This window comes from Canis aureus, chromosome 28, assembly GCF_053574225.1.
Source record: "Canis aureus isolate CA01 chromosome 28, VMU_Caureus_v.1.0, whole genome shotgun sequence".
Classification (NCBI taxonomy): domain Eukaryota; kingdom Metazoa; phylum Chordata; class Mammalia; order Carnivora; family Canidae; genus Canis; species Canis aureus.
In genome coordinates this window covers 5,111,835-5,135,846 of record NC_135638.1, presented here as the reverse complement: position 1 = coordinate 5,135,846, position 24,012 = coordinate 5,111,835, and the positions used below count along the sequence as shown (strand labels likewise).

Here is a 24,012-nt window from a genome sequence, read left to right as displayed (position 1 = left end):
GAGCCATAATAGGTGCTCAACCAATAGAGTATCTTGGTTTTGTTACTATTTTTAGCAGTACTAGTAGCCTTGATCTCTTCTGAAAACCAGCTCACGCTTCACGCATCTCCTTTTGCTCATGTTCTTATGTATCTTGATTTCTGTCCCAATCTCTGACTCTTCCTGGTGTTGTTTATTCTTACCTTCAGTCCCTATTAAGCTGTCATACCCTCTAGATACCCTACCCAGAGTTGGTAGCCCCTTTGGAAGATTTGTTTCTCCAATAGATTTGCGTCATTTACTACGTTTTTTGTTTTGTTTTGTTTTGTTCATTTACTAATTTTTTTTTTTTTTTCAAGAGAAGTGGTTAAAGGAAAATAATTTAAAACTCAGGTCAGTCTGACCAATGCCTCGTGTTTGGTATGAAGAGCAACCACCATTCCCGTGACAGTCTGGGAAGGAAGAAATGGGAGCCCTGCCCCAAGTGAGGTCCAAGAACCCTCCTCCTCTCAAAACATGGTTTGTCTGTCTCCAGCCACAGAGAGGCCTGTCCCTCTCTCCAAACCATCACGAATGATTGATTTGAGATTCTGGATTCTTCAGAGTTTCTTCCAAATGAACAAAAGACAGTCCGCTTGGAGTCTTGGTGGCATTTTAGTCAGCCCTTTAATGTGATTCTAATGGTTTGTGTGTGTGTGAGAATTCACAGTAAATTCATTATGAAAACCCATTTACCACAGGGTTGACACCAGCAAAAGCCTGAGGCAGCTCAGGGAATTGTGGGACACGACATCTGTTTCAGTGAACATAACTCAGGCATTCCACATCCGTGCTCGCTCATTGGTGCTTAATAGCTTCTTGCACAGCTCTTTTTCTCCTCAGGACATACACATTCAGACACAGAAAACCATAAAGGCCAAATGTCTTCTTTAATCCTCCGAGGCTTAGCTAGCTAAAAGGAAACTGTCAAGAGCCGTAGCAACCCTCTATGTGAAAAGAAAAGAATCATCATCATCATTAATAATATTAATAATAATAGGTAAAAGGAAGCTAATATGCTGGTTTAATACACTTAGGAATCTACCTTTCTCAATTTGGCTGTTTTGGGGTCCGATTTTTATGCATATTTAAAATAGAATGTGTAATTTGACCATACCTACTTTGTTATGATTTACTGTTAATAACTTTGCTGAAGTGTAAATGGCCTCACATGCTAATTGGGTGTGCTTCCTGTGACATATGCAAACTGACTTAGAAACTAACATATGCTGTTATTACTCATAATAGATCAGCTTTGTCTGAAATATTTGTGCCCAAAATTACCATTTGGCATGTCTTCAAATTCAAATCCACCTTCTGCCCTGAGATGAAATTCAAGGATTTGTTTTCTGGTTGTGTGTGTGTTTTTTTTTTTTTTTTTTTTAATATTTTGGAGACTGCTTTCACTGCTACAATAAGGAGTGTTCAGTGTTTACATTATAATGACTATTTATGGGGGTTTAATATGTTGCTTGTTGCAAATTGCATCCGACGGAAACTTGGCAAAATGGCACCAAATGTGGGACCACATTCAACTATATTTAACATCGTATCAGGCGGTTGATCTTTTGAAAATCTATGGTGTTAAATGATACTTAACATAATCTTACATACTCTTTCCATCTTTTGCTTTGTAGAAGTTAAAAATGGTGCTGAGTGTTACAGTAATTCTGCAGGGGAAAAATGTGTTTTCTGGTTGTCAACAGTTTACTAAGGTATGGAACGGGAACAATGAGAAAACCTAAAATCAACCTGCTTGTTTTGAGACTGTTAATGTCTTGTAGATTGCTACTGGGTTTTTGTATATTTGTATCATCTGTTATGATGCCTTTCTGTGGCTGAGTGGAGGATGGAGGCAGAAACTGAGCTGGAAAAAAACACTGTAGATGTTACTTACAAGAGCCAAAGTGAAAAGGTTAGTTTGCATCACAGAGAGCGTTTTCCACAGTTCCAATCCAGTTTGAAATATTGTACTAAATTGTAAAGGCTAATTAGCTAGGTAATTCCGGATGGGTGGGAATGGAAGAAGTAGGTTCTTTCTTTATTATTTTACAAACTTTAATTTGTATAAAGGTGAACTGTTTTAGATTTTCAAGAGAGTTAAGATCATTGAGTTAGAATCGGATTATCTCAACAATGGGCATCTCCATTTACTTTTAACTTCAAAGAAAGATTGTGGTTTCCCATAAATACCATTGTTAGGGGAAGCAGTTCATCATGAGCCCTGATCATCCCTGTGTGTTCGTGTATATAGATCACAAGGTATATCCATCCCTTGATACTGAGCAGTCTTCATAGTTAGCCACATGGGTGACTACGCAGGTGCAGATGGCCACAGCAAGACCTCCATGACCATCATGCTCGCACTCTTAGGGAGGGGACAGGCTTGTTTACTACTTGCTCAGGAGCATCCATCTGGGCCCATGGTGTCACCCATGGAACTTGGGGACCCAGGTTTTGGCACCACCCTGCTGATGTTCCTGCTGGGTGCTATGCTGTGAGTAATACACTGTCTCCTCTACATATGGCATCTAAGGAATGGTTTCAGATTTATTCCCTCCTTTCTTCCCTGAGGCTGAGACTCTTCCCTGACAAATGTATTTTGAAAGATCCTCCAAAAAATTGTTTTGATTCTGATCATTTAAAAATTGTATATTGGCAAATAAAATGTAATCAACAATGGAATGTATTTCAAATAGATGGTACAAACCTTGCCCTTATTATTAAAAATTATTATCAACTTGTGAGAGAAGCGTTAAAAATAACTCCCATTTACTGGCATCTATTATGTACATTTTTCTCATTTATTGTCTCAATAGCCTTATAAGCTGCTGTTTTTGCACACCAGGGAAATTAGACATAGCCTGTGCAACAACCTGCCTATGTTAGATGGCTTTGGAAGCCAGATCTGCTGGGCTTTAAATCCAGTGTCTATATTCAGCCACTTTACGACCAATGACTTCTGTTAAGTATTTTATGATTAGTTTTATTTCCTGATATAAATTTTATGTGCTCAAACGTTTATTCTTAGAAGTATAGTCTTCTACCTCAAGGTGTGGCTCTTCTACACTTTTTACTCTATTGCACTGTTGTTCTGAAACCCTAAGTCATACACTTGGAATAAAATCAGGATTTTAAGTCATAATTTGAGCCTTACTTAAGTATCATGGGACCTGGGCTGTTTCTAATAAATAAGATAAGATGTTTCAAATAAACTTGATTGTTCATACTAGTAAATAACTAGATAGCCCAGAAAGACTGAAATTATTTTAAATAAACTGAATCGTGGTGTATTTAATTTGCTTCCTTTTTTCATACAATAGTATCTAGTTTTGCCAGACTCCTTGACGCTATAGATAAATGAGTAGAAGCTACGCCAAGCAAAGGACCAGATGGCCTGAGGTGGATGGGGAGGAGTAGTCCTGTTGGGCATATTTGATAACTTATGTTTAGGGTTTTGTGCTTTTTTTTTGTTGTTTTTTTTTTTGTTTTGTTTTGCATTTCTAATGCCCCTGGCTGGATCTGCTACAATAACATAGTTATAATAAATAAAGCAAAAACAGCTGATTCCACTAAGTCAATCTGATTACATTTTAAAACTTTACTTACTATCAAATTTTCTGACTGCATGCAAATCATTAATACATAATTGAACATCTATCGGGGCTCTTGTAGCACTTAGGCTAAAACTTTATGAAATAAAAAGAGGTTCTGAAATATACTGTGGGACGGAGCAGCGGTGGACTCCTGGGAACAAGTAAGGATACTTCCAGAATGCTGCTTTGGAGAATCAGTGTCTTAAAATTGGAAAGTTCTGAGCACTTGCAATTCTCAAGCTAGTGCCTGAAAAGAAGAGACGTAGGAGTTCCAGTTATATAAGATGGATTCTGACTCTGCGTACAGAAATAGCCCAGACCCGCCTGGTTGCTTGAATCCACTGCCCTCAGGCATTGCAAATGGGGGAGAAGGCAGGACTAAGGCTCTGTGAGATCTGGAGCCTACAACACTATTAGAAGTATTCTCTTAATTCAGAAAAAGATGACCAAATTAGGTGTGTAACTAGATACTTATTTAGAATGAGGGAAAAAATTAAAATTAAATCACATTTTAAAAATATGACAAAACTGACAAATATCACAAATACCATCAAACCCAGAAAAATAGTATTTTTAATCAACTCACTTCTGCATTTACTTCCATACTATTTTTTATTTTTTTTATTTTTTTTATTTTTATTTTTATTTTTTTCTTTTTTTTTTTCATACTATTTTTTAAACCTTTTTTTCTTTGCTGTGTACTCTTTGATCACCTTCTCATATGACAGCACTCATGTAACATTTTATTTATTTATTTATTTATTTATTTATTTATTTATTTATTTTACATTTTTTTCAAGAGGAAAAAAGAAAATTCATTATTTCCTTTAACAGGGTGGAGTAAAATTTGTATTTTTGTGTTGATAATATTTAAAATACTTTAGATTCCCAATTTGATATTAAAAATGTCACATGGACATTTAGTGTAGTTGTCAAAGTTGTGAAAATGTTTATCAAAATATCTTTCATGAAAAAATTACTAACTGAATTATAGCTGTTAAATGCTGAAAGAAGGTAACAGTTTATTAAGATTTATCTTATTTAACAATCTGGGAAGTTGGCAGCCATTAGCAGTTCCCCTGCAATTTTAGGTGCAGTGGGGAATTCAGGAATCTCTGTGGAGTTGTTAGTGTAGCCAACCACATAGCTAGAACACACATGTACTTTTGCTAGCACACGTGAAGAGTTTGCTCTAAAACTGACTTCTTTAATTTCATTCTCAGCAAATTGACCCAGGCCCCTCAATATGGCTTTTATCATTCTGGACATGAGTACATGTTGTCTTTCTATAATAAATTCATGATCATCCAAAGGTACTGATTTGACATACATGGCATCAGGGCCTTAACAGCTACGATGGGTTTTGTCTTCTCCACCCAATATGTTCTGATGAAATTCCGCTTCACTTCCACAGGAACTTTTGTGGTTTCCTGGTGAGGCCAGAACACTGAGTCTGTCGCCTGCTTCCATCTACAGAAAGTCTGAGTACTTGATTATCCTTGTCACTGTGTTCATATTGGCTATATCAGCAGGTAACTTCTGCTTTTAAAAAATGTTTTATCATGATTACTTCTTTTCATTAATTGGATTCTCAAGCAAACCAAGTGCCTACTTATTATTTCTATTTAGAAATGATCTCTTCATATAAAAAATGTTGATATTATATGAATTTTTGTTGTGCTGCAACTCAGTTTTCACCATAGAATCTTTTCCTTGATTTCCTTTCACATACTTTTGGTTCTCTATCCTACACCACTGATTTTTATCTGAGTTTTTAAACTTACTTTGTGTGCAAATTTTAAAACAGAAAAAAATATAAAGCCAAATTATCTGAAATGTCTATTTGTTTTCTTGAAACTTCCCAGAACATCCCTCCAAATTTCATTTATTATGGCATATTCCCAATTTAATTTTTCTGTAGCCAGGTCCCAAAAGATAGTCACAGCCATGCTGAGGTGAACTGCTGAAGATGAAGTGTGATAAAGGAGTAGTAGGCATGGAAAGAGACACCAGTCTTCATCAGTTGAAATTAATATGTTTCACTTTTGTAAAATGTTGAAACAAAAACTTCAAACATGTGAACACATTGCCGAAGTCTTTCTCAGGTCCTTGAAAGGACTCTGAGACTTCAAACTTCAAGAGCTTCATGGTAAATGGTCCTCTGCTGCCCACCCGAGCACAGATTCAGCCATGGGCAATCCCAAGAGCATATGAGCTTGAGGTTGTAGATGGCTTCCATGATAATACATTCCAGAACCTTAGCCTTGCATGGGACAGAGAAAGGGGTAAGGGAAGGTACGTTAGGCCATTTCACCAAGGACTGGATCAATTTTGAAAATTGGCAAGAGTGATAACTTAGGCTCAGGGGAAGATGGTTGTCCCTTCTGTTCACTAATGAAGTAATAAACCAATAGTGCAAAGAACAAATATGTGAGTAAAGGCACATTGCTCTTTAATGTTCTCTATTTCCTTGCTACGGCAGCCTGAAGTTTACTACTCAAAATCGGATGACTCTCAGTGCCAGAGGCCTGAAAGCCTCTAATCTTCCCTCAGTTACTCCCAGGAGAAGGGTAACTCAAATGCCCACTGCTCTGTTGGGCCTACTGTAGGCCTGGCCCTGTTGTACCTACAGAGAGGAGAGAATGGGCCAAAGTTAAGGCTTCTAACACAGGTTAGGGTGGTCAACAGGCCTGGCTTTTCTGAGACTGTGGGGTTTCCCAATGTAGGTGTTAGTTAAAATCAGGAGAGTCCCAGGAGACTAGGGGTAACTGGTCATGCTAAATCAGAAAGGCTAGTCCTCTATGTGGAGTCCTATATCACAACAATTCCTAAGGATTGGAACATGGGTTGTGGAGAAATCTAAACTGAGTTTGAATCCAGTTTTTAGTCATAGATCTTGGGCAAATTGGTTAACATTTCTGGGCCTCATTTTCAAACTGGAGATGGCAATGAGTATAATGTAGAAGTTTTGTGAGGAATAAATTGCTTACTAAATCTAAGGATCCTAGTATAGAGTCTGATATTTGAAAACCGGTGGCTCTCATCAATATCACCCACATTATCATCATCCAAAGAGTTAGGTCAGGGGGTGGAGGTGGATTTAGGAGCAAATTTCAACCGATGGTGATATTTTCAGCCAGGTAAATCGCAGCATCAGGACTCATCAAATCTTTCCAAATGAAAATAGAGTCTTTAAGCATCTCTTGGGGTTATTAGAGAATAGGTTTCAGTCTTGAGGAAAGGAACTGGCAAGAACTAGGAAAGTTAAACATGTTTAAGCAAACAGGCTGGTTTCCTGGTAGCACTTTAGCTCCATTAAGGAATTGGAACCACAGTCAGAAAGCTGAAGCTGGTTTGAATCTTGCCTTTGTGTCTATGGGTGATGAATGGTTCTCTGTATCTATCCTGTAGAAGAATTTTTAAAAAGAAGATTACTACTAATGAATGCGGAATCCCTAGCACTGAGCCTGGCTCTGGTAGGCACTGAATAAGTGAGCAATCTACACTTGCTATAGGCACAAGGGTGATACAGATGAACATCCTTCAGCCTAGTAAAGCTTAGGTGTCATGTACCACTTCTAGAGCCCATGACTAGTGAGCCAGTTACCCAGCTGCCTTAGCGCAAGGCCTGCAAAGACCTGTTTTGGCCAATTGCACATAGATCCATCTATTCTTTGTTGCCAGTCTGGATGTCAAAGTGCCTGAGATCTGCTCCCAAAACAGAACTTTGATATAAAGTGTACATATTCCAGTGATCATCTGGGCTTTGAGATCCTAGTCAGAGTGCCAATCAGGCTATCAGGAAGCTCTAGACGTAGATGTGTGAGGAAGTCCTAAAGCAGGGGCAGTGTCAGTGACATAGAAATCCTAAACTAAGATATAGGTTTCTGTAGGGCAGAAGTTGTGATCTCTCTTCCAGCAGTGGCAATTCCATCCCAAGATGGCAATAATTCCTTACTGGTGCTGCTGCTGGTGGAAGCTGGGCTAGCAAGTATCTTTTAGAAGCTGGAGAAGGAAGAGGATCTAAGTTTCATTGGACAGATGGTTGGCTTCATGGAATAATTGGGCAGAGTAAAGACACAGGATTCCACAGATTTGTTTAGATAAAGGAAATATCCTTTGGTTCAGTTGTGGGAACTATTTTGGATCTGGAGGGGGAGAAATTGGGTGAGAAATATATCTGTGATAAGACAGCTTATTTCTACCCTACAGCAGCAATTGCCCTTATTGGGTTGTGCTTACCAGTGTTGAGAATTCCAGAGAAGCATGCTTTTGGCAAAACTGAGGGAACTACTTGTGTCAGATAGAACTGAGACCTCCCAGAGAAGAGCATTCCTAAGGTCCTTGGGAAAAAATATGTTCATCAGTAAACCTACTAATTTATAAACTTCAAGAGAATAAGGATAATGCCTGGTTCATTCTCTACATCCATAGCCCTACCTCAAATATCTAGTGTGCTGACAAGCTTGAATAAATATGTTCAATGGTTGAACGAAGAAATTAGTGAGCAAATATATTGATTTTCAAGGATTCCTATTTTTAAAAAGATCTGATTGATTGATTGGTTGATTGATTTAGAGTGTGTGCAAGCAGGGGGAGGGCCAGACGGAGAGGAAGAGAGAATCTTAAGCAGACTCCACTCTGACCCTGAGATCATGACCTGAGCTGAAACCAAGAGTCAGTTGCTTAACCAACTGAGCCACCTAGGTACCCCTAATATATTGGTTTTCAAGTGCCCTGGGGAACTTTCGTTGCAGGTTATCTATTCAGGTATCTGTCAAAGAACTAAGGTATCAGAAAATTGGACAAAACCATAGCATTGTAGAAATTAGAGAGAAATTGCATCCCAGCTCTAAAAGAGACAGTATTTCTTGGTTGCCATATGTAATTATTTGACATAAAGAAATAGGTTGTCTAAAGCTACTGCACAGATTTGGACCTGAGGAGTGTTTTCTCTTGAAATTCTTTTGGCTGCTCTGATGAAACCTTGTATTCTTCACAGTGAAGAAGCAATAGCTGTTGTTTGATGTATCTAAGAGAGCAAGATGGGTTTATGGTATGTAAAGTTTTAGGTTGCAGAAGTATAAAATGCAAAAACTCAACCCCTGTTTCGTAATTTTTTCAAAATGGTTACTTTATAAAACTTTAAGAGTTGAAAAGAGCTCTGCTTTATGCAACTTCCCCACTGCTGTGTTTTATGAGGGCTTCTAAAATAATATTTTCTCCCTAAGAGAAAAACACAAACTTTCTAAATTAATTTAAGCTATCCGCTTTATTGTTCATCACCTTTGGCACATCATGTAGCAAATCTTATACTAAAAATCAGCATGTGGAACATTAGTACAATCCACAAAATCCTCTTGGAGGGAAAAAAAATTAAAGAAATATCCCAGGGCATAACATGCAAAACCACTTTTCACTAATCAAAGAATCATTGCGGACTTGGCTGACAATCCCATAATAAATTATCTTCATTGTTGTTCAGAAACTTATATGTTCTGTGAATACAGCACATTCCATGTTATCTAAAATTCAGTATTGAGGTTTGAGGCTGTTTTTAGGCCAGTAAGGGAATGAAAGATGACTTTTCACTTAATTCCCATGCCCTGGAACATGCCCCTAGCAAAATTGTTGACCTTTCTGTGTTTACATTCATAGAACAGAAACCCTAACTTGATTAATAAGGATGAAAAAAGAATTAGCTTGAGTTTGTGATTAATTCAGCCGCATCAACTTACTTTGCATTCACTAACTAAACCAGAGAAGTTTGATAGTCTGATCTGTATATTTCATTTAATACAAATTGACTGAAATTTCTAAAATATGTGTACTTGACTTTTTTCTAAGCAGATATTTTATCCGTAATCCTGGTCAATAGTGGTTTTGTATTGAAGATTGAGGATATTGAGTAGATTATGTCACCGAGAAACTACTATTTTCTTTTGTTATTTTTAAATTTAAGGGGCTCCTGGGTGGCTCAATGGTTGAGCATCTGCCTATGGCTTAGGTCATGATCCTGGAGTCCTGGGATTGAGTCTCACATCAGCCTCTCCATAGGGAGCCTGCTTCTCCCTCTGCCTGTGTCTCTGCCTCTCTCTCTGTGTCCCTCATGAATAAATAAAATCTTAAATAAACAAGAGATTTTCTTATCTATTGACATGATACTTAAGGAAACTCATTCAGTAAGTGGGTCACTTTATCTACTTGAAGATATAACCTGATGTTACTCTGAAATGAACTGTAGAGCAAGGGTAAGTATTTTGGAGGACATATTTTGAACAAACACTTGTCAACCAATATTATTTACATATGATGAATATGACAATATTTTATTTTATTTTATAAATCAATCGACCTCCTACAAAAAGAAAGCTTAGGAGAACATCTATACTCAGGTGGGCCAAACCGTTAAGTCCATGACTGTACCCCAAAACCTGCAGGAGATGAGTCCACAGAACTTGGAGAGGGTACCATCATGTCATACAATAGCTAAAACCATCTTCTGCTTCAAGTACCTCTCCCTGAGAATGTGTAGCAGAGCAACAGTATTGTCAATGCCTGAACAATTTTTATGAGAATTGTCTTCATAAAGAAAGCAAGATGTTAAAAAAAAGTTTCTAAGACAATATTATTTATGCCCTGTTTCATTACACTCCCTTGGTTTCAAATGATTCTTCTTTCAAAGAAGCTCAGAATCCTACAAATATAATCCATATTGTTGAGTTGGGCTACAGAACAATCATTTAAAGATGCTATCTGGCCATTCACTCATTCACTTATTTAACATTCAGAAGTAAGAAGGTAAGCTAAAAGGAAGGAAGACACTCAAGATGCTCACAGGTTGCTGTTTGGAGAAGGTCTCTCAGAAAAGTAAACTGATGAGGAACATATGTCTTGCTCTTAGGTTTTTAAGTCCTGGATTTCCAGTTTTCAGCGTATCTGGAGGTAATTTGATGCAAGAGGACAAATGCATGAGACAAATTACAATAAAGAACAATGAAAAAGTCTTGAAAGCAGCAAAAGAAAAGTGACTCATCACATACAAGGGAGCTCCCATAAGATTCCCGGAAGACTTCTCAGCAGAAACATTGCAAGCCAGGAGGGAGTTTGATGATATATTCAAAGTGCTAAAAGAAAACAAACAAAAAAACCTGCCAACTAAGAATACTCTATTCGACAAAACTGTCCTTCAAAAAATGAAGGAAAAATAAAGATCTTCCCAGATTAAAAAAAAAAAAAAAAAAAAAAGTTGAGCGAGTTCATTACCCCACTAGGCAGGCCTTATAAGAATTGCTAAAGGAGGGATGCTTGGGTGGCTCAGCGGTTAAAGTGTTTGCCTTCGGCTCAGGGCGTGATCCTGGAGTCCCGGGATCGAGTCCCACATAGGGCTTCCTGCATGTAAACCTGCTTCTCCCTCTACCTGTGTCTCTGCCTCTCTCTCTCTGTGTCTCTCATGAATAAATAAATAAATAAAATCTTAAAAAAAAAAGGAATTGCTAAAGGAAGGCTTTCAAGTTGAAATAAAAGGATGCTAGGCAGCAATAAGGAAAGGATATAAAGATATAAAGCTCTCTAGTAAAGGTAAATACATAGACAAATATAGAATCCTGTAACACTGTAATGGTGCTGCATAGTCATTTTTAATTTAGGTATACAATTTACAAGATAAAAACATAAATATGTAACTATGAAACTGTTAATGGATACAAAATATTAAAAAGCTCTAATTTGTGACATCAATAACATAAAACCGTGGCAGGAGATGTGAAGGAGTTTTTACGTGACTGAAGTTGTTACCAATTTAAAATAGATTGTTTATACCTAGAAGATATTTTGCATAACCCGCACGGTAGCCACAAAGAAAATACCTATAGAAGTCATGCAAAAGAAAATGAGAAAGGAATCAAAATATGTCATTACAAATAAAAATCAGTGAAACACAAAGGGAGATAAAAGAACAAAATCACTATACAAAATACAGAAACCAATGAACAGAATGGCAAGATAAGGCCCTTCCCTGTCACTGACTACTTTAAATATAAATGGTTTGAACTCTCCAATCAAAAGACATAGAATAGATGAATGGATGAAAAAAATAAGGTCCTGCCACATGCTAATAGACTCACTTTAGATATAATAACGTTCACAGGCTGAAATCGAAAGAATGGAAAAAGATATTCCATACAAAGTATGGACATACTTTGGGAAGTTACCCAAACAGGGTAGGGAGGGATGTACTTACATCAGATAAAAATCAGTCAAAGCTGTTACAAGAGACAAAGAAGGACATTGTATAGTCATATATAATCAACTCATCAGGAAGATACAACACTTATAAATATATATGCACCTAGCAGCAGGGCACCCAAACGAATGAAGCAAATATTGACAATTGAAGGGGGGATATGGGCAGTAACAAATAACAGTAGGAGACGTCAATACTCTTAAAATGAGAAGATGAGTCAGACAGATCAATAAGGAAACAGAGGACTTGAACAACACTGAAGACCAGTTGGTCCTGATTGATGTATACAATCCACTCCACCTAATGAGACCAGAATATTCTTCTCAAGCACATATAGAATATTCTCCACGATAGATCACACATTCGGCCACCAAACAGAGTAGTTACCCCCTCCCTTCTGCCCCTTAACTCCAGCAGGACAATCTCCAGCCCACTCCAACTGGAAATACGCAAGAGAAAGGAATTATGGAAACTAAAGTTCAGTCTACTCGAGTGGGCTCATCACACTCATCTTTCAAGTTTATGAAGTTATATAGTTTGCGCTCATCTTTTCTCAACTTACATATTCTCCTACTACATCATCCCTCTCCATGACTTCTGTGTGAATATTCCCCGACTTTATACACCCAGCTCAGCCAACTTGTCTTCTGAACTATATACTTAGACATCCAAAATGCCCCCTGGACATCACCTTGAGATTTCACATGACCCTCAACTAGTTCAAAATGAATTCATCTCTCTCCTCTCTGTGTAGTTCTCATTCTGGTTGAGGGTACCATTATTTACTGAGCCTTCAAATCAGAATTTTTTTTAGTCATTCCACATAGCTTTCCCTCTTAGATACCTGTGACTAGTAAATACTAATTTCTATATGTTCTATTTCTACATTACCACTGCTATTGCTCAGTTCAAAGCATTGTCGTCTGGCACATAAATCACTGCAACCATCTCCTGTCACCCCACCCTCTCTCACCTTACCCTATCATTCCCTGTGCTCTAAGCATGGAAGTCTGATCATATTACTCCTCTGTTTAAAATCCTTCACTTTGGGCAGCCCTGGTGGCTCAGTGGTTTAGTGTCACCTTCGGCCCAGGGTGTGATCCTGGAGACCCGGAATCGAGTCCCACATCAGGTTCCCAACATGGAGCCTGCTTCTCCCTCCACCTCTCTCTCTCTCTCTCTCTCTGTGCTTCCCATGAATAAATAAATAAAATCTTAAAAAAAAAAAATCCTTCGCTTTTCTCCTTTAACCTACAGGATGAAATCCAAACTTTGTGTAGCATAAAAGATTCTCAAAGATCTAATCATGGCCTACCTTTGTAACTATGCTACCTGTTACCTGTTGTAGCTCTTATATTTGCTTTCTTTCTTCTTTTTTTTTTTTTTTTTTTAAGACTTAAACTGGGCCTATTTTATTAGTTCTTCTGTGAAAATTCTTATTTTGGAGCTGGCTCTCTTTTCTGTTGATGGAAGGATGGGGGTCTTTAACTCCCTGTGGTTGCATTCTCTACCCTTTGAGTAACCCCCTGTAGAGTGAAAAAGACTCATAAATTATAAAACAAAGCAGAGGTTAGAGACAGAAAGAAAGAAAGATGGAGAAAGAGTCCTGATAGAAGTTGTCCCTGGATCCCATTGTCCCAGAGGCTACCTTCACTTTTAAATCAACAGGTTTCCTGTTTAAGTTCAGTTGAGCTATATTTCTGTCTCTTGCGGAAAGGAACACTGACTCACACAATCCCCACACATACATTTAATGTTTAGTCATACCAGACCACATTCACAAAACCTCCAGGTCTGTGTGTCTTTGCACATAGCATTCCTCCTCATATTTGGTGGATGAGCTGGAGAATCATAGTTCAGTATTCTAAACATCACTTCTTACCAAATTCTCTTGATGTCTTTAGATTAAGCTGACCATTAAGCTCTGAGGGCCCAACATAGCTACAGAATTTACCACCTTGTGTTTATTTATGTATGTCCTTTTTTGGGTGGGTGACACTTTTAGGAAAGGGTACCTGCCTTCTTCGCTTTGTATAATATGTCATCTGTCATAATGTCTGAGATACAGAAAGTGTTTAATTCATATTTGTGAAATGCTGGATGATTTCATGATTTATGCTTACTATTTTGGAGAGGGATTATTTTTGTGCTCAGACAAAAGTCTTACTGATTTTGGGATAGTATCCACTGAAATTCTCTATTTTATCATTTCATTTCTGCTCTATCTGAATAAGGAAAGGGCCAAATGCTATTGTATCTATTTTATAAAAGGTGTAAATACGTCAGTTGACAGTATTTTTCAAAAATACAAGTTAACAAAAGAAATGGGAATAAAACTGAAGGGAGATCTCCTTTAGGATTTGGATTTCTGGGCACTGTGAAGCGAGATTGATATTAACATGCAGCAAGCCAGTGGAGGCTCAGCCAAGTCCTGAGGCAAAATTTTCAGAATAAATACCCTTGTGATTATCAGTTTCAAATTTGGTATGTATAAATGCCTAAGCATTAAGCTTCACATTCATTTTTTTTTCAAAGATTAACGATGATAAACAAGTGTACCTATATGCAGAGAGAGCTCTGCAGCATTCCAGTTTCAGTTTCCTAATATTCAAAACAAAATTCTAAATCAGTCGGTGTGAGATGGCATCAGACAGCCTTGGTGTTTTATTTTCAAATTCTGCTGTACTGTTCACTGCAATAGACCCAGAGAAATAATTTTGGTGATTTAATGCTATTTTATTGTACTTGAGATTAATTAATCTCCAAATTGATAAGTAGATGTGTATAAATTTAGTCAACTAGATTGAGATTAAATACTTGTAAACTGTACATTTTAATTCTAATAACAACATTCTTACATTTTAAAGCATGCCTGAGGATATTTTTGGCCTGGTAATGCAATACAGTGCTGAGTTCAATGGAATTATAATAGAAAACTTTCTTCATTGAACTGCAGAAAAGCCCTGAATCAAACCAGTACCTTCTCTCATCTGTAGTCAACCACCACCATACCTGTTCTACTTTCTTTTGAGGTGTTTAGCTAAGAAAAAGATCTAGGTTCATCCCATTTTAATTTCATAGGCAGAGATGACCGCTTGAATCAATGAACCCTGATTCTTTTTGATTGGAAAGCTGGAAATCTTTGGAGTATTCTTCACAAAACATAATGTTGGAGGAGGACTTTTTCCTTTGTGATCTTCCTTTACTCCAACAGCAAATTCTCAGAAGAGAACTATTATAGAGCTGACTGCTCCTATGCTCTTTTTTCACATTTTTAAAAATTTAAATTCAATTTGCCAACATATAGTATAACGCCCAGTGCTCATCCCATCACATGCCCTCCTCAGTGCCCGTCACCCAGTTACCCCAGCGCCCCACCCACCTCCACTTCCGTGACCCTTTGTTTCCCAGAGTTAGGAGTCTCTCATGGTTTGTCTCTCTCTCTGATTTTTCACACTCAGTTCCCTTCCTTACCCTTACGGTCCCTTTCACTATTTCTTATACTCCCCGTATGAGTGAAACCATATGATGATTGTCCTTCTCTAATTGACTTATTTCACTCAGCATAATCTTATACTTTTTAACCAGTCTACTGCAGCTCAGAAGAGGTGGTTTTATCTTTCTCTCATCACTTTTCTTTTCTCCTCTTTTTTTTTTTTTTTTTTTTTTTAATGTATGTGAAATGTCAATGAGCTAAAAAGAGTTGAGTGAACACAACTTTTTCACTTGATATTCTTGCCTTTGGCCAACCATTTCTATTTTTCTCTTTTAGGAAGCACTGGAGGAGTCGAAGAAGAGTGAGTCAAATTGAAGAATCCCCAAGAAGAAACCGAGACCAGATCTCTTCATGTTTTTAATATTTCCCAGCAGCGATGGAACCACATGAGAAAGAAATAGATACTGGTAGTAATTTTGTATTAGTGATGGTGATGGAGTACTGAAGGAAAATCGCACTCAAAATATTATGCTGTGAGTCATGCAGTTTGGACTTAAGTTGTTGTGTGAGGGCAAATGGGGTTCCAAAGGATCTATAAATAGAAAAATGAATATTGTTTTTGTATTAGCCATTTCCAAAGCTGTTGTTTTATGCACTGACTTATTCTCAGAGGTCATTGCTAACATTTGTTCAATAAATGGGCTCAATAATTATATGTTGAATGATTTCTTAATGAAGACAGGAACTGTATCTATTTTTATATAAAAAATAATGTTTTACTTGAATCTTAGTCACAGAACAGAATGAAAGAGCAATATAATAATTGTTATTTTATTATAATTATTATCTATCAAGTGCCTTTAATTTGCCCACCGTTGTAATGTGCGTTCATTACTGGGTATTTCTACATGATAATAGGGCTTTCCAGAAGGCTCAATTAATTTCTTAGGAACAGAGTGAATGATCAGCAAGCCATCTGTTATCAATACTCTAAAATTTGATAAGATAATGATGTTCTCTTAGTGGCAATGTTAGTTATGTTTGCAAAATAACTTATTTTAAATGAGATAACCACAGGAAAAGCATTTAAAAGTTTTCTCTAGAAAAACCTAACCATGCAGAAAGAAATATTTTAAGTGAGTTGCTGTAGTGAGAAGTCAGTTGTGAAATATAGCATTTCCTATATTTTATTTCTTCCTATAAGTAAATTTTAAAAATTGCTTTATTAATATAATAGGCTACCCTTGACTGGCAGATCCTGATTTTAAAGATATTATAATGATGGATATGATGCAGAATGGCTTCAGTATCTTTAAATATTTGAGATGAACTAAAAAAACCAGATAGGTCCTAAGTGACAAGAGTGAGTGTTTTTTGGACCTCAGGTTTATGTGGCTAAGATGATGCAGAGTATGTAGCATTGATTCATGACTAGCAAGATGGTAACCTACCACTTTTTGAAGGCTGGACACTAAAAAACTGGCAAAGAAAGAAAATATGCTTAAAGGGTACAGCCTCTGGGTTTGAAGAAGCTTCTGTTTTGTCTATCTAATCAAATGTTCTTAAACTTTAATTAACAGAGAATATGAGAGGGATGGGATGTGGACCACAGATCATGTTAATGCGTTGCAAGATGGAATCACAGGAGCAGCCAAGACATTTATTGAAATGAAGTCTTTAGTTTGAGAGCAGTCTACATTGATGTTCTGTTATAACAATTTTATTTTGACTGTACCAAATGATGGATGAAGATGCAGTTATCTGGTCTGATGGATGTGGTACTATGCAAAGGTGCAATGCCCTGTGCTTTCTTATTGAATAATTGAACTTGGATTTTTTCCCTAGAGAATAGCTAGAAGTCGCATTTTCAACTAATTTAGCATCTTGAAAATTTCTATTTAGTTGGCAACATCATCATGGTTACGTTATTATCGAATAGCAAATAATTTTGTGTGATTGGTAGCATAATAATTATTAGATCGAATTTGGACAGCATTTTTCTATGATGGCGGGCCACATGAGAGTACATAGGAATCTGTTACCAACTGAACTGTGTCTTCCAAAATGTATATTTTGAGGCCCAAAGCCTCAATATGACTGTGTTTGCAGATAGGGCTTTTAAGGAAGTAATTAAGAAAAAATGAGGTCATAAGAGTGGGGCCCTAATCCAATAGAACTATGTTCACAAAGGAAGGAAAAAGGACAAGGTGCGTATACAGAGGAAAGGCAGTGGGAAGGGAGCCATCTACAAACCAGGAAGAGAGGTTTCACCAGAAACCAACCCTGCTGACACCTTGATCTTGGACTTCCAGCCTCCAGTACTGTGAAAAAGAAATTTTTTTTTTTTTTGGTTTAAGTCACCAGTCTGTGGTATTCTGTTATGATAGCCTTGGCAAACTACTATACAAGGTCTTGTAGGATATCCACGTCAGAGTGCTGCCTACAGCTTGAACTCTTCTTACTTTCTCTGAGTACCTAGGTATGGACTTATCACAAGGATTTAAGCTTCTTGAGCTTCACGAGCTCATTTTTCCAGTGGTACCATCTTTGATTTAGTGAAATACATGCCTGCCACTGCAATAAACATAAAAATAAATTTTTATTGTAGTAAAGTACACATAATATAAATATTACCATTTCAGCACCAAGTGTGCAGTTTTATGGCATTAAATATATCCACATTGTCGTACAACCATCCCCACCTTCCTACCGTCCATCTCCAAAACTGAAATTCTATACAATAAGACACTAACTCCCTGTTTTCTGTCCCCTCACCTCCTGGGAAACATCATTTTTCTTTCTGTCTTTATGAATTTGACTCTTCTAGGTAACTCATATAAGTGGAATCATACAATATTTATCATTTTATAACTGGCTTATTTCACTTAGCATAGTGTCTTCAAGGTTCATCTATGCTATAGCATGTATCAGATTCCCTGTTTTAAGGCTGAATAATATTCCATTATGTTTAATCATTCCTCCTTCAATACACACTTGGCTGCTTCCATCTTTTGGCTGTTGTGAATAATACTGCTATGAATAATGAAGAGATATCTGTTCGGTCCTTGCTTTCAATTCTTTTGGGTACATATCCAGAAGTAGAATTGCCGGATAATAGAGTAATTCTTTTTTAATCTTTTGCAGGGGCCATCACACTATTTTCCACAGTAGCTGTATCATTTTACATTCCCACCAACAATGTACAAGGATTCCAATTTCTCCATATCCTCACCAATGATTGTTGTTTCCTTATTTTTTTTGTAATATCCATTCCAATGGATATAAAGTAGTATATCATTGTGACTTTTATTTGCATTTTCTTAATTATTAGTGATATTGAGCATCTTTTCATATGCTGACTGAAGATTTGTCTATCTTCTTTGGAGAAATGTCTGTTTAAGCCTTTACCCAGTTTTTTCAATTGGATTGCTTGTTTGAATTATAGGAGTTCCTTATACATTATGTATATCAATGCTTTATCAGATATATGGTTTGCAAATACTTGCTCCCATTCTGTGAGTTGTAGCTTTACTCTGTTTATAATGTCTTTTAATGCACAAAAAACTTTAACTTCGATGTAATCCAATTTATTTTTTGTTGTTGCCTATGCTTTTGGTTTCATGACTATTAAATCATCACCAAATGCAAAGTTAAAAAGCTTTTCCTTTTTGTTTTTTTAAGAGTTTTATGATTTCTGGTCTTACTTTTGGGTCTTTGATCCATTTTGAGTTAATATTTGTATATGGTTTATGATAAGGGTCCAATTTTATTCTTTAGCATGTGGATATCCAGTTTTCCCAGTACCATTTTTTGAAGATTGTCCTTTCCCAATTGAAAGGTTTGGCATTCTACTGAAAATCTTTTAACCATGAGTGAGGATTTATTTCTGGGCTCTTTATTCTACTCCATTGGTCCATGCACTGTCCATGCACTGTCTTTATGCCAGTGCCACAGTCTTTTGATTACTTTAGATTTGTAGTAATTTTTAAAATCAGGAGTGTGAAGCCTCCAGCTTTGCTTTTTTTCAAGTTGTTTTGGCTAGTAAGGGTCCTTTAATATTCCATATAAATTTTAGAATGAATTTTTCAAGTTCTGCAAATAAATAGTAATTAGGATTTTGATGAGGATTATATTGAATTTGTAGACAATTTTAGGTAGTATTGACACCTTAACATTAAGTCTTTGAATCCATAAACACAGGATATCTTTCTTTTTTCTGTCTTCTTCAGTTTCCTTCAGAAATACTTTATAGTTTTCAGTGTACAAGTTTTCTGTCTCTTTGTCAATTTTAAGCATTTTATTCTTTTGATGCTACTGTAAATGCAATTGTTCTCTTAATTTCCTTTTCAGATTGTTCACTCTTACTGAACAGAAACACTACTAATTTTTGTGTACTGATTTTGATTTTTGTATCTTTGTAAGTAAATGATGAATTCATTTATTATTTCTAACCCTTTTTTGTGGAGTCTGTGAAGTTTCTGTATATAAGATCATAACATTTATGAATGGGATGATTTTACTTTTTTTTCTTTCCAATTTGGGATCCTTTTATTTTTCTTACCTGATTGTTCTAACTAGGATTTCTAGGACTATGTTAAATAGAAGTGGCAAAAGTGGGCATCCTTGTCTTGTTCTGTTTTTAAAGGAAAAGTTTTTAGTCTCATCATTGAGTATGATGTTAGCTGTGGGTTTTTCACATATGATCTTTATTATATTGGAGTAATTTCCTTCCAAGATTCCCTCCCACACTTTCATTTATTTACTCTTCAATAAATTTAAATCTTTGAGGTGTACAGCATTACATAGTTTCTCTATCCAATGGTCTTAGGAGGAAGGCTGTTTGGGAACTTGGCATGAACTATGCCACTGTTCCAAACCTATAACTGCCTTATATAGAGGTTTGGAGTTGGAGTCTAGGGTAGAGTTGAGGTCAACTGGAAGGCAGGGAGGCACTAAAAAACTAGAGGCAGAGGCTATTTACGAACCAGTATAGACTATTTCACTATTTTAACAGCTGGTATGGTCATGCCAGTGGTCCAACTGAGTATCAGTCTTCTTCTTGGGTACCATATCCTATTCTAAAGAGTCATACATAATATTATATGGACCTATTTTAAATAGTCTTAACTGTGAGAGTCAAGATAATGACATATTTTCATAAAAGGTAGAATTTTTGGTAGAAGTCAAAATAATAACATCTTTTCATAAAAAGTAGAATTTCATAAAAAGTTAATTTCTGATTTGATTTCCTCTTATTTACTACTTCAGGCTGGTCATGTTTACTAAGGATAAAGCATATTTAAAAATCGCTTACTAAAGTGGCCTTCAAATTTCAAGCTAGATTTGCAATCATTTGCCTATGAAAACTAATTTCATCACATATTCTCTTTTTTGGTAATTTGTTATCTACCCTTGAAAGTTAATAACCTCTGGATCAGAATTACATCAAAATTATCTAATTTTATGAGGTCTCTACCCAGTGGTTTTCTCTTGATTTATGTTGCTTTCATAAATTCACAAATTTATATTATTCTAAATGTGATCATAGTTACGTTTTTATAACTTTACTGAGATATAATTCATTGAGATAAAATTTGTTTTTTACAAATTTTAAATTCAGAGGTTTTTAGTAAATTTACAGAGATATGCAACTATCATCTCTATCTAATATTAGAACAAATTATCACCTCAACACCCCTTAGTGGTCACACCCTATTCCATAGTGCCTGGAATCACTAAGCTACTTTTTGTCTCCATGGATTTCTTTATTCTACACATTTCATATAAATGAAAATACACAGCATGTCCTCTGTGACTGGCTTCTTTCATTTATCTTGATGTTTTCAAGGGCCATTTATACTGTAGTATATATCAGTACTTCATTTTTATTGCTGAATAACATTCTATTGCATGTGCATGCTATATTTTGTTTATTCATCATTTGATAGACACTTGGATTGTTTCCATTTTTTCTACTATAATTAATACTGGTATGAATATGTATGCACAAGTTTTGTATGGGTGTATGTCTTCATTTCTTTTGAGTCTATAGCTGGGAGTGTATTTATTGGATCATAGAAAATGAATTTTTTTTCAAATTTGCCCAACTTTTTGCAAGATTAATATAAATGTCAGTTATTTTCAGAATATAGTATATATGTATTTGTATATATATATGTGTAGATATATATATATACACACATATGCATGTGCATTTATATATGAAATCTCTAGCTTTAAAGAGTGTGAAAATAGTTCTTGGGAAAGATAGCTGAAATAAATATTTAGACATTGCATCAGGATAACAATGCCATCCACAGATTATGTCAAAATCCTGGATTATGAGCAGTGACTTAGACATTTATAGTATTCATCCATTATTACACTTTTAAATGGTAACTCCTTGTTGCCCATTGGCTACTGTAGCTGGAGTCCTCATCTCTAAAGCACTTTTTTTTTTTTTTATAGAATGGGATTGATCAAATGAACACATAATGTAGAAAATGTAAAAATATGCCCAATAAATGTTAAGCTTTGAATAAATGACATCTACTCTTTTTCTTCAATATCTTTCAGTCTCATTCCTAAGTTTCTTTCTTTGCTGTGAAATTCTGACAAATTATGGAACCAACAGTTGGTACTTAGTTTAAATGGAATAATCATCAAAGGTATTCTATTGAATTAGCTACTAAAACACTTAATCCTAATCCCCAATATGTCTCATATGTGAGGCAATAAAGACAAAAATAACTTCATGCCTCTTGTAAATTTTATTCCCCAAATCAATTCTATCAATGTCACTAATGACATCTCTATATGTAAATTTGATACTCTACATTTTTGAGAATACGAACTATCTTTCCATGTTCATAAATTTGGCTCCAAATGCAGTTCTAATAGTGCTCTTCAAAATTAGAATAATCTTTTATATATTTTAGAGCAAAATTACAAAGCACCTACTTAAAATATCAAAATCATATGTAATGCTTACCTGACTTTTGAATCATTCTCAAAATTTACATATTAGATTTGGCTTCCTTGCAGGTGGGTTATTTCTTTTACTGTTCCTCTTTTGAGAATCATGATAAAACAAATAAAAACCTTTAAACATTCATCTAACCTTTCATGGTCACTGTGTGGTTTAACCAGATATTATCATTTTGTAATATGTATTTCTGCCCCTTCATGCTTGGGTGGGTGTTATTTCTGAAGAGGTTTAAGCCCATTTCCAAATCTCCAATCATCCATAGTTGATATTTCTTTGGAGCCTGAAAGTAAAGCCAACACAGTGAGCATGAAATCTTAAACAGCAGGATGGTACTGCGGGTCAACCCTTGTAACTCTTTCTTGCGATAAAGGGGGGAGAGGCTTTATGAGCACAACACAGAAAGTATCTGTGCAGCTTTTAAAAAGTCACTGCAATGGGGTTTGACTTTTGGAGGCAGAGCTCGAATAGGAAGTTATTACTGCCAAGTTTATTCTGTAACTTCTCTGCTTAACTCCCTAGTCACATTGCCAAGAGAGAAAAGAGGCTACGCTTGGCCCTTTGCAGGCAACTGGAGCAGACAACTTCTCCCCTTGACTATGGGAGTTCTAACATTGCAGGAAAAGGTGGGATAAAAAAAACTGGAGATGTTTCGATCTTCCTGTGGAAGACCTTGTCTTTAAAAGTTTTGGGTTGTGAACAATGTCAGGTAGATACCAAAATACACCTTACTTTCTACATATATCCTGATACAGTGAGTAATGGAGAACAGAAAAAGAGAAAGAGAGGCTGAGAATAGAATTGACTCAAGAATATTCAGTGACTAACACAGAATTTGATGAACTCAAGAGGAGACCTAGGCAAGGCTCAAGATGGATGAGATCTCTCAGCTGTTCCCATCTCATGGTTTCATTATTGCCAGAGTGAGATGGGACTAGATCCTGAGATTAATTCCAGAACCACTGTGTGGTTAGATTTGTTTGATAAAATTTCAAAATAGCAAGAGTTCAAATTCCGGCTCTTCCACCTACTAAAGTGCAAGCTACTAAATTTTAGGGTACCTTGGTTTATCTGTAAAATGGGAATGATAACATTACTTCACTAATGATGTTATGTCATTTGGGATATTTGGTCCCATTCATTTCCTCACATATACCCGCAATGCTAGAATTCCCATGCTCATTCTTAAAAATTGCCTGCTCCAATGATTGCAATAGACAAGGAATGAATTTTTCTTTCTGAGTAGCATCATTAACGGGTTAGGAAGAAGAGTTATAAGACACCATGGCACTCAGTTTAAATAAAACAATATAAATCATACCAGTAATGTATTACTAGAGGTGTGAGAATTACCCCAGACTTTATACAAAGCACATACAATTGTGTTGGCATGTAACAACATTTAGTAAATGTTAGTGATCAGACTGTTTCAGTTTTTAATTATATTTAAGAATCAATGTAAATTAGCTGAATGATGTAGGTTGATTCTCAACAAATGTTAATCAATAGTGTTATGATCATTATACAGTTCTAAGAGTCCACTTCAGGTATGATCAAGGGATATTATTCAAATTGCCAGCTTAAAAGCAATGATCATCCTCAACAGTATTGAGCTTCTAGGGCTGACCAGGTGAGCAATGTCCCTTACAGATTGTAGCAGCAGAGTTAAGCTCATGGTCAATCCTTATGCTAGCAGGACCACTGGGATTGGGATCCGTGTTCATTGCCTTGG

The 24,012-nt window shown here is 36.2% G+C and overlaps 2 long non-coding RNA genes and 1 pseudogene across 3 annotated transcripts in view; 1 reads left to right on the top strand and 2 right to left on the bottom strand.

Moving 5' to 3' along the window:
* The window catches only part of LOC144300165 (uncharacterized), a 40,361-nt gene that overhangs the window by 5,668 nt on the left and 10,681 nt on the right, over positions 1–24,012 (bottom strand). The gene's annotated exons all lie outside the window — the stretch shown is intronic.
* On the top strand, positions 90–19,614 carry LOC144300334 (uncharacterized). The gene is made up of 4 exons (XR_013366909.1): positions 90–1,733; positions 5,029–5,146; positions 15,632–15,828; positions 16,876–19,614. It is a non-coding gene; the product is annotated as an uncharacterized LOC144300334 (long non-coding RNA).
* LOC144300333 (elongin-C pseudogene) lies at positions 4,548–6,805 on the bottom strand (annotated as a pseudogene).